The 18,246-nt window shown below is 34.1% G+C and overlaps 1 protein-coding gene across 1 annotated transcript in view; it reads left to right on the top strand.

Annotated features, from left to right (window-relative positions):
• LOC149423489 (uncharacterized) overlaps nucleotides 1-18,246 on the top strand; it is a 138,079-nt gene that overhangs the window by 71,760 nt on the left and 48,073 nt on the right. Inside the window, exon 2 of the mRNA XM_089632251.1 lies at nucleotides 9,638-9,796. The gene's annotated coding sequence lies outside the window, so the exon portion shown is untranslated. The remainder of the gene's footprint in view (nucleotides 1-9,637; nucleotides 9,797-18,246) is intronic.

Genomic DNA, 18,246 nt, shown 5'->3' on the forward strand with positions numbered 1-18,246 from the left:
CTACGTATAAAGCGGGTAGAAAGAGGAAGTTAGAAGCAGCGTAAAGCAAGAAGCAAACAACCATGAAGCAGCGGAAGTGAAAAGCTCGAAGCAACAAAAAACGGGAAGCAAAAAGCACGGGGAATCTGTAAGCGTGCAGCGGAAAGCAGAAAATAACAGCGGGAAGCAACTAAAAAAAATAAAAAACATTATGCGGGAAGCTGAAAGCGGGAGGCTGGAGGCGGTAGGCTGGAAGCGGGAAAGTGGAAACAGAAATTAGGAAGCTGGAAGAAAGAAGAAACGTGAAGCGAAAATAAGCAAAAGGCAAGAAACGAAAACCAAAGCTCGATCAATTCCTTCATTCAAATATTGGCTTAGTAATTTGCCATGTATACCGAACGATTAAACTCCAACCTCCTTCTCATCCTTAGAGCACGTGTTCCCTGTATGCCGGTCTCACCGAAACAGGAGTACTGCTGGCTGGGGTGGTAAAATCGTATCGTATCTGCCATCATGAAGAATCACCTCCCGAAGTTTGTGCACATTACCTGTATACTACTGTATAGTATACTTGCGGTGAGTGGAAGATCTCTAACTACCCATCACCTTGGTTTCAGACCACCATTCAGAACTGAAACATACCCTACTTGGGGATGCCATACTCTCACTGGCTCCTTGGGAATTGTTGGGAGTGTTGTGCGGTATTCACATAAAAAAACTGTTGTTAATATTTCAGTCTTCGTTAATTTTAGCACGCAACAGCATTTCCATAAAAGCAGGTAATTACAAAAAGACACCAAACGGTCTATTCCACATTTTTCGAATATCGACCAAAAAAACGGTCGCAGCCGTGGAGTAATTTCTTGATACAACAAATTATTTTGAACATTCTTTACCATATTGTGCCAAAATTTGTCTACAGGGTATGCTGTTAGATGTCACCGGTAATAATCACACAGTAAAATTGTTCATCCAATGGGCCTTTTCCTTTTTTATCGGGGTTATAATTACTAAGCCAGTTCAGCCCTGTCTGTTTGGGAATACTTTAGATTCACGTTTCTTAGTATTCCTCAGAGATCAAAAGTTTTAATAGGAACATCTGTTGTAGTTCTCCACACTCCACACTCCACAACTCTACAATATGCTCTTACTCTACTACATAATAATGGCAGTGGGACCGTGGGGCGGAAAGGTATGACGGAAAAAAAGAAATGGAAAAGAAAATAATTACAACCTCCCGTCATCAATAGACTTAATTCTTCAATTTCTTTCTCTGTCTAGGCTACCGTCTTAACATAGTTGAAGGTGAAGTAAAATCACAACATGTGAGATGAAACCGTAGTACAAAATTACACATACGGTAAGTTTTTATAACATTAACTCCACACAGGAGGCCCTGAGGGAAATATTATTAACCTTTGTCTGTCCAACTGGGAAGGATTCCCGTTTCAGGACAGCCAAATTGTGTATTTAGTACATAATATTCTTGCAATGGAATAGCGATGCTGTCAAAACAAATTTTGGGAACATTGTTGATTGCATTCGAAGTGACAGGATGGTTTCTTTATCCTTGAAAGAATCGCAAAGATGTAATTTATTACCAGGGTCAATTTGGATAACATTAGTAATTGCATTCAGAATAGATGATTGTTTTCTTTCGGGACATCGCAAGTATGAGATTCTTACCAGGGCATTTTGGAGAACATTTACAATTGTATAGTTAGAATTTCCACATTTATAAATCAGTATAAGACATATGAATACTACAGTACTTTTTTTTTTTGAATTTCTTAGGTGATTGAAATTACACATTACTAGACCAGAATATATGCCGTATGACAAATGAATTTCCAATTTTAAAATTTCGAATCTTTATTTATTAAATTTCATAATTTTTTTCATTTCTTTATTTATTTAATAAATAAATACTTTACTATTTGCGAACAAATAATGTTGCACACTAGTACCGTCACACCAGAACATTTTTACGCATTAAAGTGTTAATTTTCAGATTTCGAATATAATCGAAACACCAAAATCTTTAAAAAAAATATTGAATGAGCGTAGCAAACCCCTATTTTAACTCGACTGTTTTGCACATCGTTGGTGTTTAAATTTGTTTGCACGTTTCTTTTTTTCGTTTAAAGATGGTGGTCGTGTTGAATACTGCCTTTCTATCCCGCCAGCGTGGAGCTACGAGCTACCTGCCTGAAGAAAGTTTGGAAAAAGAGCTTTCTTCGAGACAGTGACGTTTCTCTAGATAGATTGCATAATTCCTTCTTTGAAAAAAAAATTTATGCTACTAGTAAACATTGGCGTATATTAGCCGTTGCACGCGTCGGCTACCAACATTGGCCGGCCAACCCGATTATTGTCGGTTTTTCGTGCACACATCAAATGATCTTGTCGCCAACACGCCAGCAACGTTCACACGTTGGCAGGTTGCATTGGCCCAGGGTGTACAAAGGTCATAAATTGTGTATATGCTTTGTAAAGATAGGTAGTGAACAGAGATGTACTTTATTTGAAATACATTCATTTCAAGTGGAAATGCAAAATGCAAAATGGGTATTTTCCATTTTGCATTTTAAATGCTTTTCTAAAAACCATTTTGCATTTTGCATTTTAAATGCTTTTCTCAATGCATTTTCCATTTTAAATGCTTTTTGCAACATTCTTCCTACAATCTCCACTTTTTTTTTTCTTTGAAATAAGAGGTAATTCCAATTTTTTTTAGTTGCTAATTCGGGAAAATTATCCAAATTCCATCACGTAAGGTTTTTCCGCAAAACGCAAAATACTGTGAGATTGCCTATCTTAAGGCGCAAAACGGGGTTTGTTGCCGAAATATATATTTTTTATTATTTACAACTTATTATAACAAAATTTTAAGTTGTATAGACTGAAACAAAACATTTAGTATCTCATGACGATAAAATTAGTCAGCTTTGAATCATATATATTGGGATTTTCCATAGTAAGTATTATGAGAGAATGCCGGAATTCCCAAGGTGCCCACTCCCTTTTATGCCCTTTCATTAATTTATTTCTGTTCCAACTTTCGTAACGTGCGTTTCAAAAATGACTTCAAGAGGTTGTGTAAATTCTTCTGAGAGTTTTTGCTATATTTGTGGTGAATTTGTAGTGAAAAAACAACAACTAAATATTATTGATTTTATTAAAAAAGTATATTTTGGGTATTTTGGTGTGAAGATAGGGGACCAGGACAAATCTTGGGCCCTGTATGGAGTTTGTTCAGGGTGTGTTGAAGGACTTAAAATATGGTCAAAGGGTAAAGTTAAATCTTTTCGTTTTGGTGTTTTCTTTGTGAATGGGATAGTCGTGCCAAAGCTAAACACTGGAACCAGAAAGTGTGGCCGAAAAGAACAATGAAGGTCGGAGAGAAAAACGTGCACTTTAAATCTTTGGTTGATCCTAAAAAGGTTCTTCTACCACCGCTCCATATCAAACTTGGGATGATGAAGCAGTTTGTGAAGGCATTGCCAAAAGATGGCGAGACATTTAAATACCTTTCAAGCAAGTTTCCTGGTCTGTCTGAAGCAAAGCTGAAGGAGGGAGTTTTTGTTGGACCTGACATTCGTAAGCTGATGAAAGATAACAACTTTGAAAATGTGATGAACGATGTTGAGAAGTCAGCATGGAATTCTTTTAAAGATGTAGTTACGAAGTTTCTAGGGAATCAGAAGGATCCGGACTTTGAAAATATCGTAGAAAATATGTTGTTCAATTTTTAAAATCTGGGATGCTCAGTGAGTTTAAAACTCCATTTTTTGAACTCCCGTTTGGATTACTTCCCGGAAAATGTTGGTGCAGTTAGTGAAGAGCAAGGTGAGAGGTTTCACCAAGATATCAAGGAAATGGAGAGAAGGTATCGAGGTCGATGAGATACAAATATGATGGGCGACTACTGCTGGATGCTGCATAGGGAAAATATAACGTCCCACAAACGAAAAAGCACAAAACGAAGCTTCCAAACTAAAAAAAAGCAGATTTTATAAAGGTTTATAATTGTATATAATGTAAATAAAATATATTAAGACTTAAAATTAATAAAATTTGTATAATTTTATGATTTTTTTCTTTTGAACATTCCCTACAGAAGTTGTGTAAGGCGGGTTTTCCCTATATTTTAATTTCCACTTTGCGGAAAATCCTTACGTGATGGGCCGAAATGGATGGCATTCTCGAATTCAGCATACCGAAATACATATAATTCAACCATTACCATTTAGAAAAAAAATTAAAAATGTCAATTTGCAGACCTGTGTAATTTACATTTGTCAAGTTGCTCCCTGGTAGAAGCCCTGGCAATTGAGTGATACCATTACAAAAAATACTGATTCAAATACTGAACACGGGGCCATGACGCTGTAATATTAAATGTTAGATAGCAGTTCCTATTTTTTTACGTTGGCAACATTTGTCCCGCGCAAATTTTTTGTGGTTTATAATCCGTAGTCATGGCATTTTTTGATTTACCATCATGTAATATGTCTGTTCTACATTGATGTCCATTATTAAATGACAAAACTGTTTAAAAATTCTATAATCATTTTAATTGTTTGACCTGAGAAACCATTTTGCATTTTCAATGCATTTTGAAAATAGGTATTTTGCATTTGAAATGCTTTTCTAAAAACCATTTTGCATTTTGCATTTTCAAATGGAAAAGTTTTGACCCATTTCCATTTTGCATTTCAAATGGTTTTGTGTACCCATTTTGCACATCTCTGGTAGTGAAGTACCTGCTTACAAATCTTATGATTTCAGAGAAAATGTTGGTTTTTATTTATTAAAAAAAGAATATTATAAACGTGTTTATTTTTTGACGCGAGGTCAGCTGTGCTCACAGAACTACTAGTCTTTTTACCTACGTAGGTAGTCATCTATCCGAAAATATTCAAATTATATTGAGATTCTCTAAAATTTTAATTAGTATTGTTAGAAAAAGTCTTAAAGTTATTTAAATGTAGAATTATATTTTTAAACAATTCTTTTACCTGTTTATTTCGAAAGAAAAGAATCGAAATCTAGGTATTCGAATATTGGAATATAATCATAAATTGAAATTCTTTAACCTTTTCGAATTTAGAAGGACAAAAAAACAACCAAAATCTTTAAGATAATTTGCTTGGTTTGAAGCCCCGGCTGATAGTGTGTCAAGCGAGTTAATTAATCCAGCAGTGGCTTGTTTGTTTTGCTCCACCGTGTGGGGGCGCTACGCCTAATTGACTGTGTTTTCGCTTTTCCGCGAACTTTTTTTACCTCCCTGTACCGAACATGATAATGATAAAATTCAAATATTTGACACGTTTCGAATTTCAATAACAGAGTAAAGTTTATCCGTGCCTTTAATCCATAAATTATTTGTTCTGTTATGTTTCTTTCGCAATTTTTAATGCCGTTGTAATTAGTTTAAAAACATTTATCATAAATTCTTATAGCGTAGCGTTTTACGTTTTTCAAGTAATTCATCACGTTCGTGTTTAGACTCAATTTTAATTTTAATAAATCACTTTGCGTCCATTCTTCAAATTAATTAATGCGCCTTCGAATAATTTTGTGAATCACTTAATGCAACTATAATAAAGCGATTATTTTACCACCCGGTTTCGCCTAAGTTTCAACTCACTTTTTAAAGTTGATTTATGGTAAAAGCAATTAGGCTAACGTATTTTTTCACAGTGTAATTAATATTTCACAGCTATACAACTGTAAATGACTAAAAATAATTACCTATAAATTTAAAATTTGAATTCACAGTTTGAAAGTTTTGAGCTCAGCCACGTTGCGGGCCTCATCGGGAGAGGGCGTTTGAGGAGAACCTTTTAACCTCTCCAGCCGGACTATCTCTACTCCCTCGAACACAACGCTTTACACCGTGGTGGGAAGGATGGGTTCAGACGTCACTCCTGAACACATGACCCCAGATTCCTACCAACTCCTCATGCCTTTTTCTTTTCTTCCTTAAAAAGACCCCACACACAGCATCCCCAAAGATGACATAAGCCCTGAGGAAAATCATTTTCCGGGCACAGGACTTAATGTGAAAAAAAGCTTCTTAGCTTTTGAGGAATTGGCGTTGCGAACTTAAAAAAATAGGTGTACTAACCTGTAATCACCATTTGACAGTTGTTGATAATAAATAGTCTTTCTGCTTTATGGTATAGATAAAAATAAACTAGTCCTAGCGAGAGCTTGTACGGACGTCACCGACGTTACTCCTCCTTCTTCTCACGCTTCTTGCTTGAAAACGAAAAAGACAGAAGATACAGGAACGATGACGTCACGTACGATCTCTCGCCGGGACTAGCATACTTTTAACGATTTACGTAAAGATGAATCTGTCTTGGCAGGTGAATAGAATATTTGCGTTGGATAAAGAATTGAGATAAATGTATTGTTTGCCTTCACTAAGTTACTATGTTATCCTTCAGACCTTTCAGGCAATAAAATTATCCTTGGAAGGAACATTGTCTGCCTTTACCGAGAAAATATCTCATTTACCTTATTTATCTTCCTAAATAAATGGTGCCGTTTTTTTCTAAGTCTAGCTTATACATATATTTACAGGGTTTTCCAATAAGAAGTGTTATTTTGAATAGCCCGCTATTTCGGTAGATGTTACTTTTGAAACTGTCATTTTTTGACATTTAACAATTAGAAACTACCCTATTAGTAAAAATGGAACGATACACGCTTCAAAAACGCATTGAAATTATTAAAATTCACTTGAGTGAATCAAATGCAAATCATCTTGAGTGATGAGGCCCATTTCCACCTAGGTGGTTTCGTCAACAAGCAAAATTGTCACATCTGGGGCTCGGAAAACCCGAGAGTTATTGTTGAAAAGCCTCTCTATCCTCTTTGGTGCGGTTTATGGCCCGGCGGAGTCATTGGACCTTACTTTTTCGAAAATGAGGCTGGAGCAACAGTTACGGTGAATAGATTGCGCTATCGAGAGATGATTAATGATTTTTTATGACCGGAATTGGATGGTATTGATCTGGACAACGTTTACTTTCAACAAGATGGCGCTACGTGCCACACAAGCAACGAAACCATTGATCTTTTACGATTGAATATCAAAATAACACCTCTTATTGGAAAACCCTGTATTATAATATTATACCTACATTGCGTAAATGTCTAAACCAGTATTTCTCAAAGTGGGCGATAACGCCCCCTTGTGGGCGCTGGAACTTTCAGGGGGGGCAGTAGAAGAATCTAGAAATAATTCTACCTCTCAAAATTTGACGGATTCTAATATAGTTTATTGCTCAGTAACCCCATATGCATGGTCTTTTAGCGGTCTAGAGTCGTTCAAAATAAATGTAGCTAGGCTCAACAAAAAAAAAATAGATCTTGACGTGTGCGGTGAAGGAGGAAACCATGTGTTTCCTTATAACGCCGTTGGAAAAGTGGTGGGGTCCCATCACCGATCCAATTTGCTAGATCTATTTCTAACCACTGCGCCACATGGATAGAGGATTCAAACAGCCAAACGAGATGCTGAAGAGAAGTGTGGCACTATGGGTCAGCACATTGGCTCGGTCGGTGGACACATTTTAATGCTTTCCCGTGGTCATCTGTATGTTTTTAGACTTCGGATCCTTCCAGATGTGCCTTCACATCAGCGATGGATGGCTTCATGCATGTTCTAATCTATTAAGGCGATACACTACGTCGTGTAATATTTTTAATTGTAATAACAACCCTTGCGTAGATGGCGATAAGGTTTAAATTCCCGCTTAACACCATCCGCCTGTTGTGATTTATGCAAGAAAAAAACATGGCCAAGAAGTACCTTTTATTTTGTTTTGTGGATGTTCAGGCATAAATATTTAACTTTTTTTCGATCATTTTATAAATAACTTAATTTTCCACATTATATAATAAAATCATAACCGAAAATGGGTTCGTAAGTAGGAGATTTTGAACTTTAAAGCAGTTTTCATAGGCCTTTACGCTATTTTTTTCTGGGCTTATAAAAAGACTTATCAAAAAAATACTCGATTATTTCAAAGGCCAAGATGTATTCTACTCGCAGTATTTAATTAAAACATCTAAAACATTTCTAGGCGACCAAATTTTCAAACCAAAAACACATGATTTTGCATTACTAAGTATGGCATCGCCTTAAAGAAACTAGTGTGGCCTCAAAGCCGTGGTTCAGTGGACAATGCTCCGAAGCATTTCGACAATAAAACGCAGTTTACCGAGCCTTCAACGTCGGAAAACAGATCAGCGTATAAAAAATGGCAAAGAAAAGCAAGAAATTCATAAATAGGTCAAAATTCGAGCACGACCTGCAGATAAGCAAAAAGCTGGCTGCATGCCCGCATGGCAGCAGGGCGTTCTGGTCGCTTCTAGACCTGATGGCTCACTAGCAAACCTTGCTACCGAAAAGGCAAAATTATTTAGTAACATTTTTGCGGAAAACTCAACCCTCGATAATCGGGGTGCTGTTCCGCCGTCGGATCCTCTCTGCGGTTTCTATATGAAAAAGCTGAGGATCCGGCATAGGGATGTACCCCAGGGGCTTGATGTTAGTAAAGCTAGCAAGCCCGACGGACTACGTGCCCTGGTATTACATAATCCAGTGCTCTATAATATTTTATTTATTTATTAGAGACGCGAGCCAAATCATTACCAAGAAAACAATTGAAAATATTTGCGATATCCTAATAAGACTAATTTAAATAATGATAATTCGTGACGTAATAATATTTTTTCTTGAGCTCGAGTTTTCCTCTCAACAAATAATAATATTATGTAGATCAACTAGGTCCTTAATAAAAAATCATATAAAACATATCTCCAAAACTCTCGCTTATTTGAATTTGACATTTAGATATTTTTCCTTTGCACACTGTATTATTGTAGGTAGTTTACCTTCATTTTACTTGTACCGATTTAGACGTGAACATTTTCACTGAATCGTTGACATTTGATGAGTGGGTGAATCTTGAATAGGAGTAACTATACCGATTTCGTTACAATCTTAAATTTCCTGTAAAGCAGAAATCTGACTGTGTGAACCAATAAAATCTCTCGCATATAAGTGAGCCACATAGATGCTAACCTGACAACAAAAATAGTACCTAATAGGTAGCGATATGTATTTTATGTTGTACCTATTTTTATTGACGGTGAATATGCCATTTTACATGTATTTTTCGGAATAGCTGAGTATTAGTTTCGATTTAAATCAAAAATATTAATTTATATATATTTAGTCGTAAATTAAATCTCTTTAAGTACATAATGATTCCCGATAAAACGCATTTTAGCACAAAAATTCTTTTAGAAAATATATTTTTTACAAAAGCTCTTTCACACAATTTGACTTCCATCTTTGTACCTATTTGCAAAAAATATGTTCATTGAAATTGGCTAACATTTGATGAAATGGTTTAATTCATTGAAAACATTAATTTGGTGAAATGGTTATTTTGATGGTATTGTAAATTTGACGAACTCGTAAATTTGATGAAATTGTAAATCTGATGAAATTTTTAATTTGATGAAAATATTAATTTTATAAATTGTAAATTTGATGAAATTGTGAATTTGATAAAATTGTGGATTTGATAAAATTGTTAATTTGAAATTCAATATTTGAATTTCGTCTCAGGTTGACGCGGGCGGTCCGCACGTGCTCGTCTGTCTGTGAGGCGGGAGATGTCAGCTGCCCGCACGCGGGGGGCGCCTGGGGTTCAGCCGGGGGGGCGGAGCACCGCTGCCACCCACCTGCCGAGGGGGCCATAGCGTGACACCCTATAGCGACAACCAGGTGAGCCGCCATCCCTTCCCTTCGCCTTTACAACGTTAGATCGATACTTCACATTCTTGAAGAGCAATTATTTTGGTGAATGAGCGGTGACGTGCTACCGTTCGTTGGTTTGACACGACCATAAGATTAGATGCAGGCACGACGTCTGAACTGTACATAAACAATATCAGAGCATAAATGTGTTAAGTGCGAAAAAAAAAAAAAGTATAATATTTGAGAGCCGAAACGCGAGCCAAGCCTCAAATTATGGAAAAGGAACGAAGCAACCGCAAGCGGCGTTTCACGTTATTTGCTGTTCTTCGTTCATTCCCATAATTCGAGGCTCGGCTCGCATTTTGACTCGCATATATATTGCCGCCATCAGGGGATTACTACATTTGTAATAAAAAACAGTGTTAATGTTAGATAATATCGATTTTACATTGTCACATTATATTATATATATTTATATCTGATAGTATTATTGTCCCAGCGTCTGGACGGTGTAGGCCCTCTGATTGGTCAAATTTAAATTGTCTGTTTCGGGTAACTTGAATATTAAGACACAATTCCATACTAAAATAGGATCGCCTTATAATAATACGAGATTTCTTCATAAGCATCGTTTCTGCTCATATAATTTTTGGATAATATCGAAGAAAATATGTTTTAGAAAGTTCATAATCCATTGGATTAATTACATTACAATGAAAATTCTCCACAGTTACGTGATTATGTTTGACGTTTATAAAAATTCACGCGTTTCTTCAAGATGGCCGACAGAGCGCACCTCTGGCGGTTTAAAAACGAACCAAATGCCTGGCGCGAATATTTAAATATGCAGCTAACAATACTTGACTACTTACCATTAACAAGCGTTTTATAAGAAGATTTCTTCTGGAAGCTTATCACTTTGTAATGGCATTTATCATTATTTTTTATATTTTTTTTTCTTATTAATTATATCTGATTTTATATTGGCATGTTTTCTAATTTCTAAAATTGCAAAATTATTTATTTGCGATGCTTTATATCCTGAGTGAAGTATTTTAAGACCTGAATTTTTATCGAAAGTGTGATCATTATTTAAAAGATTATTTGCAAACTCAGATTCACTATTTCCATTTATAGCCCTGCGATATTCTTTAATTCTGACTTCAAAGTTTCTATTGGTTCTACCTTTGTAAAAGAAATTACAATCATCTCAATTGAGTTTTTAAACTCCTGTTTTCTTTGTTTGAATTTTGCTATCATTATTATTAAGAATATATTTCTTCATTGTTATTAGTGTAAAACGCCAGTTGAATGGTACCAGGATTGTTTATATATATATAATTTTAGAAGTATCGTTATCCACAAACAGAATTCTACGCCATTGTTTATTTCTATCTTTAGAAAGACCGTTTGAAGAGAATGTGTTTAATTTTTTTATTTAGTATTTCAACTATCAATTTATTAGAATAACCGTTATTAAATGCTATTTGTCTTATGAATATATTGTTTTATGGTTATATGCTATTTGTTTTTTTCAGGTCTTAAAATACTTCACTATAAATAATTTTTAAATTTTAGAAATGAGGAAACATATTAATATAAAAGCAGATATAATTAACAAGAATTTTTTTATAAACTCTCTTTTAAATATTTTCCCAATCAACTGGTCTTTCCCGTCTAACGATATTGTAATTCCTAATTATTATAAACCCAGCCTACTCTTACTCCTCCCCCCTCCTTCCTCTTCTTCTTTCCCAATTGCAATCTATATTTAATTTTTGACTTCGGTGTATACACAATAAAATGTAAACATTATATTTATTTATTTATTGGACAATTTGCATAGCGCCGCTTTTGTGAGATATCACCTCAGGGGCGCTATATTGTAATAATCTACCTTTATATATAGATTTTTACTCTCCTGATGAAGGTGTATATATAATCTAGCTTTAAACTTTATTAGATACAGTAACAGTTGTAGGTAAAGAATTACCACCAGTTGGAGTAAAATTAACACCTTTTAATTAAACCGACTGCTAATGTCATCGCACAATTACCCTCCTTTTATTCATAAACACGGGTACAATTAATCAATATGTAATAATCTATTATTTAAGTCAACTTTGTTAAAACTGTCTTTAATTGTGACAAACTAAACGATATTGATTCAACTTATAGACATTGACGGTTGTAACACATATTCAAGCACTGCAAGTCTCCTATGAGCTAATTATATTAGGTACGATAACAGTTAATATCAGTTGTAGACATGTAGTCAATAATAGTGTTTCATTTGAAATAATCCATCACAAATACGTAAAATTTCATTTATTCAAACAACTGTCATTCTTATTATGCGTAAATTTAGAATGTTATTATTAATTAACTCCTTCCTGTTCCGTGTTTTAACAATATATATACTCACCCTCTCTCTGTGAATGTTCTAATATCTATCTATTAAATGTAACTGTTGTTAATATCACTTAAAATGGGCGAAGCCCAAGCAAGAGCCGCCCGCAGGGCCTAGCAGAAAAAAACCCGCGGAGCGGGTTTTTAACTGCTAGTATGATATATTTTACATTCACATATTATATTATATATATTTATATAAATCTAAATCTGTAAACTTTTTAATTCGTAACCTTCTCCATGATATATTGGTGTATAACCGTTTTATGGAGAACATGAAAAAATAAATAAATGATATATTTTACATTCACATATTATATTACATATATTTATACACGGTGTCCGGAAACTCGTAGTACAAGCGGGAAACTGGAGAATCTACACCACATGGGGAACCCAAAAAAACATAAAGTTTTTTGATTTGAGCATTTTCAAAAAAAAAAAAAACCAAAAAAAAATATTTTTCGGCTATTTTAGGGTTAAAGTTTTTTCTGGTGTTTAGGGTTGAATAACAGATGTTTTAACCCTGCAGAGCAGAAATATTTTATGATTACACCGGGTTAAATGAAGGGTGATTTCAAAATAATGCTTCAAATCCGAGTTTCTTCATTTGTTTTACTTTCAAATAGTTTTAATTAGTTGGGTACTTTGATCTTCAGTAATAATTTATAAGAATTTGATTAAAAAAAAAAAAAAAAAAAAATCAACTTCAAACTCGATTTACTCGATAACGAAAGCTCAAATAAAAAAAAAAGTATACTACAAAATCGACTCCAAATGTGATGTAGATTCACCAGTTTCCCGCTTGTACTACGAGTTTCCGGACACCCTGTATATGATATATTTTACATTTATATGACAAATAAATCATCTTGAGATCAGCATAATACGTACTTATTGTTTTTACGTAAAATTGCCCTTAGCACTTGATATTAGCAATACGCCATTGATGGTATGGAATAATATGTAAGTAAATAAAGATATTTTTTTAAAAGAAAACCTTAAAAACTATAAATCTTGTACAAAGGAAAAAACACGAGCTTTAAACAAAAGCTGTTTCAACAAAATTATTTTTTTCTTATTGAACAATTAGAAATGCAGAAGAAACAATATTACGTTAAGACTTATTGATAGCTCTTGGTAGAAATGAACTCTTGCGACTTAAAATTAGGTATGAAAACTTTGATATTTATTACGCCACAACTCACCGTTCAAGAATTTTCGATGATTTATGCAATCAGCGTTTTCCTTATGGCTAAATTTATTTTTCTTCATCATCATCACGGCGCTTCTTCCCGGGGTGGAATTTGCAAGTGAATTTTATAGAAAATGATATCTGTAATGAAGTCGCTTTGACAGATGTATTATTGGAGGACTAATAGAGTCAAACAAGAGAAACCAATTACTAAGTTGATTGTCATTTAAAGTAAATACGAAACAACATTGTTCACATTTTAGAATGCACAATCGGATATCATAATTACAGTAGCAACATTTCAGCCTACTTGAATAATGATATATAAAAAAATAGAAAATATTTGTAACATAGCTTTTCTTAGTAGTTGTTTGATATATAAATACATTAAGAAGGAACATGTTAGACGTTAAACGTGCCAGCCAACTCGGGGATCAGGAGGAACGCACAAACATAGATTAAATGCGATCATCATGAGCGCAAAACATCAAATGCGATCTGAAGAAAACGATCGTCTCGGTTTTTTATTAACTTTATAAGAAGGTGATATATTATATTTGAAATATTAAACTGCCTTTCAAATTCACAGAAATACGTATACCGTTAAATACCGTCCTCTTTCAACTGAGATTGACACTTGATAAGTGTGGTTATATTATACGCTTACAGATAATCAATGAAGGTCCAAGTTGTAGGCTTACAGCTTTAGCTTTCTGATTTGAGGGTCTTTTGTTAGCTTCTGTCCATAATCAAGGGCGTTTCAGAGTACCGGTAGAACCACCCCTAAATATTCACAGCCTTTATTTCTAGCTACCACCGCCATGTGTCCTTGACCCTGTCTTCCTTACTGTGGACAATTATGTATATTGTTTTATCTTTCACCATCGTTATATTTACTAAAACATTCCTGTAGTATTATTAATGCGTACACGGAAAAAAACTTACTGATACGAAATACTATTAATTTCGTAATAATCTGGTCAAATTATTCGTTTTCCCGTTAAAAATGGGACTGCAGGCCTATAACGAATAAATTGAAAGAGTTCTTAACAAAGTATCAGTCAAAATCGAATGTTTTATGACGATGAAGTAACACACGTTCATATAAATACTAATATTGACATACTGATATTGTCGCATTCCGTCGTGATATCTATTAGAAAAAAAACTTGTTATTGATATATTCTGAATGACTAATATTTATTCAGGAAGTTGGCATGCTGTTAATTTTTTAACAAGGACAGTTTTTTCCGTATACAATATATTCTAAGAAGCTATGATTTGATCCCAAACTTACTTTTTCTGATCATGTAATGGGATTGGTATCATCTTGTTATAAACTTTGTGATAAGAATAAGCAAACAATTCTCTAAGCCCGAAGCAATGAAATCGATGTTCAATTGCGTTATACGATCTAAATTAGAATACGCTTCTGCTATCTGGGTCCCATACCAGCAAAAAATACATAGAATTATTAGAACAAATTCAAAAAAAAATCGAAGATATCTTTATATGAGAACGCATGGTGAATACCCACGATTTTTGCATCACATAGATTTGCTCCCCGAAACGCCTTACGAAAGTCTCCAATCTAGGAGAAATGGGACTCTTAAAGTAACAACTTTTAAAATCATGAACTATTACATTGACAGCCCATACCTCTTGAAATGCTATAAATTGTTTGTACCGAACAACTACCGTCAGGGTCGACGCCACGACTTTCTCTGTATTCCACACGGAAGAACGGACGTTCAGGCCCAGCATGACAAGAGGTATGGTGCTGCTAAATGATACCTCTAGGTCTCTTGACATTTTCAACATTGGCCTTGAAGATTTCAAAAGTCATTTTAGGCAAGAACTCTAAAATATCGGTTTTTGTAAAATGTTTCATTTAAAGTTTTGTATACTTCATATGTATTGTAATAGGATTAAATCAATATGTAATACACAAAACAAAAAAAAAACAAAATATATATATATATTGTAAACAATTTCACATGACCAGTAATACACGTAGATTGTTTCAAATTACGTTAGGTATAGTTACTATAGGTAAGTAAGGAAAACTACTTGATCATAGATGTAAATTATTAACGCCCATTTAAAAACTAAATTCCACCGAATATTAATAATAATATGAAATTCATAGAATTTCTGTCTCTTAATCAAAGGTACAAGATAAGATGTAGTTCAATCTATCCAGCATAAATAATATTCCATAGAATATCTTCGTGCTGAAAGCGATTCGTTATAATTGTTATAGCGCCTTTGGGGTGTATTTAAAATAAAGAAAGTAATGATTAATAGCTATGAATAAGAAATATTAAATAATAGAAAGCCGAGAAAACAGTTCCGGTTCTACCTTAGACTAGTACCAGTTAATGTTGATATATCGAATTCCAGCTATGAGTCTGTCGCTGACAGATGTTTCATTAATCTTGATTGGGTACCTTTGTTGTACCTGGCTTTGAGCAGACTTTCTCCCTCGTGTATCGTGTATAGCATTTGAATTTACCCAAATGAATGAGACCTCTCGGCTCTTAGTGCTGGGATGTCAATACGAGGGCATAAAGGTCAGTACTTAATGTATCATAATCAGAGATGTGCAAAATGGGTACCCAAAACCATTTGAAATGCAAAATGGAAATGGGTCAAAACATTTCCATTTGAAAATGCAAAATGCAAAATGGTTTTTAGAAAAGCATTTCAAATGCAAAATGCAAAATACCTATTTTCAAAATGCATTGAAAATGCAAAATGGTTTTTCAGATCAACAATTAAAATAATTATAGAATTTTTAAACAATTTTGTCATTTAATAATGGAAATCAATGTAGAACAAACATATTACATGACGGTAAATCCAAAAACACCACGACTACAGATTATGAAACCACAAAAAATTTGCGCGGGGTAATTTAATTTAAATTAAATTACTAATGTTGCCAACGTAAAAACATAGAAACTAAATCTAATATTTAATATTACAGCGTCATGGCCCCATGTTCAGTATTTTTTGTAATGGTATCACTCAATTGCCAGGGCTCCTACCAGGGAGCAACTTGACAAATGTAAATTATCTCTCATAGCGAGGTTGAGGACCGACTGATATTTGGGGGCTTATGAAAAAAAGATGAGTGGAGATAGTAGGAAGAATGTTGCAAAAAAGCATTTAAAATGGAAAATGCATTGAGAAAAGCATTTAAAATGCAAAATGGTTTTTAGAAAAGCATTTAAAATGCAAAATGGAAAATACCCATTTTGCATTTTGCATTTCCATTTGAAATGGATTTATTTGAAATAAAGCACATCTCTGATCATAATACAGTCTTACTTATAAAGATTCCCTAATACGCCGCTGCAGTGTTGATATATTTAGACTTTTTTTAGACTTGTACCACTTTATTCTAATCCATAAAAACACGGTCATTTTCGCATTTATCGTTTTGTTGCTAACTTCCCGTTTCTTCAGATGACATTTGTTATACGAGTATCATTGGACGGTCTGTTTTGAATTGCTTCGAAATTCGGCCAATTCGATTTTGCGTTCCTTAAATTGATTCAAAATATTCCTCTCGTGTAGTGTTTCTGGTAGTGATAAACCAATGAAAAAAATCGTATTTGCAATACACGTTGTCAGACTATGCGACGTCTCGTAGTCGTAAGTACAGCCTAATTTGTTTTATCAGACTATGTGATGTCTCTGGAACCTGTTATAGTCGTAAGTTCAGCTTAATTGGTTTTATTAGACTATGTGTTGTCTGTGGAACCTTTTATAGTCGTAAGTACAGCCTAATTTAAACAAAGCGCTATTTTAATAGTAATATAAATATAAATAAGCGCTTTTGTAAAACACGAGTTTAACACAACATTTTGGCTATGTGAAAATCGTCTGAAAATTGTTATTTCTGTCGTAAGCCTGAATCTGAAAACAGAAAAACTTATTTATCATCTTATCCTGTTAAAAGTATGTGTCGATTTATATATTCATAAGAAAACAACCTGAAATAGGTTGCGGTTATAAACAAACTTAGTCTTCCTTTTCCCAATTACTTTTGCATTCACACACACTCCAAAAATCATTTTTTGTAAATGTTTTTATAACCTTAAAATATAGTTTTCATATCACGCAAATGACATCCAACCACACCAGCGCCATCTGTTTCCAGCTTTCTAGATTACCTGCCATCGTGGCAAGAGTTGAAATAACAAAGTTTTTTTTCGATTTTAAAGTATTAAAATATGTAATAAAACGACCACTTATCAACTGTTAAAGTTAACGTATTATGTGCTTGTAATGAAAATGATTAGGTACCTACTCATTATATAAAACACACTCATTGAACTGTTCTTGAATCAAACTTCGACATTACTCTCTTGTAGTCATTTAAAACAATGGCTTTGGAATGACATATAACAATACAGGCAGCTTTCACAAAAGGAACAAGGACAAAAATAACAAAAACCAATCGTGTGCGAAGAGCCGTGGAACTCCACGAGCAGCCTCTGTGCTGTAATCGAGCGCGCAAAACTGCTGACAGAAACAAATGTCCTCAAAGAGCCAGGGGCGGGAGTGAATTTGAATACCATTTCAAAATGACAGAAACATCCACCTGGCTGCGATGATCTAATGTATTTTTGAAGAACAAGTTACATTTATTTTTTAACATTTCGGATATTAGCTAAATCGTACACTTGAAAGACCAAGTTTATTTAGAAGTTAACTAGCTTAATTTTTTTTTAAATTTACGTTCAAAATAAGGTATTTTTTCTCTTATTTTTATTCGAGTGTGCGAAATTTCATCAAGTATCGAAATTCTGCTTTAAGGGGTGGTATAATGGATGAGGGTGTTTTTTTAAATCTCGTGTAAACT

The sequence above is a fragment of the Hesperophylax consimilis genome, chromosome 5 (genome assembly GCF_061612785.1).
Source record: "Hesperophylax consimilis isolate HC1 chromosome 5, BYU_Hcon_1.0, whole genome shotgun sequence".
Lineage (NCBI taxonomy): Eukaryota > Metazoa > Arthropoda > Insecta > Trichoptera > Limnephilidae > Hesperophylax > Hesperophylax consimilis.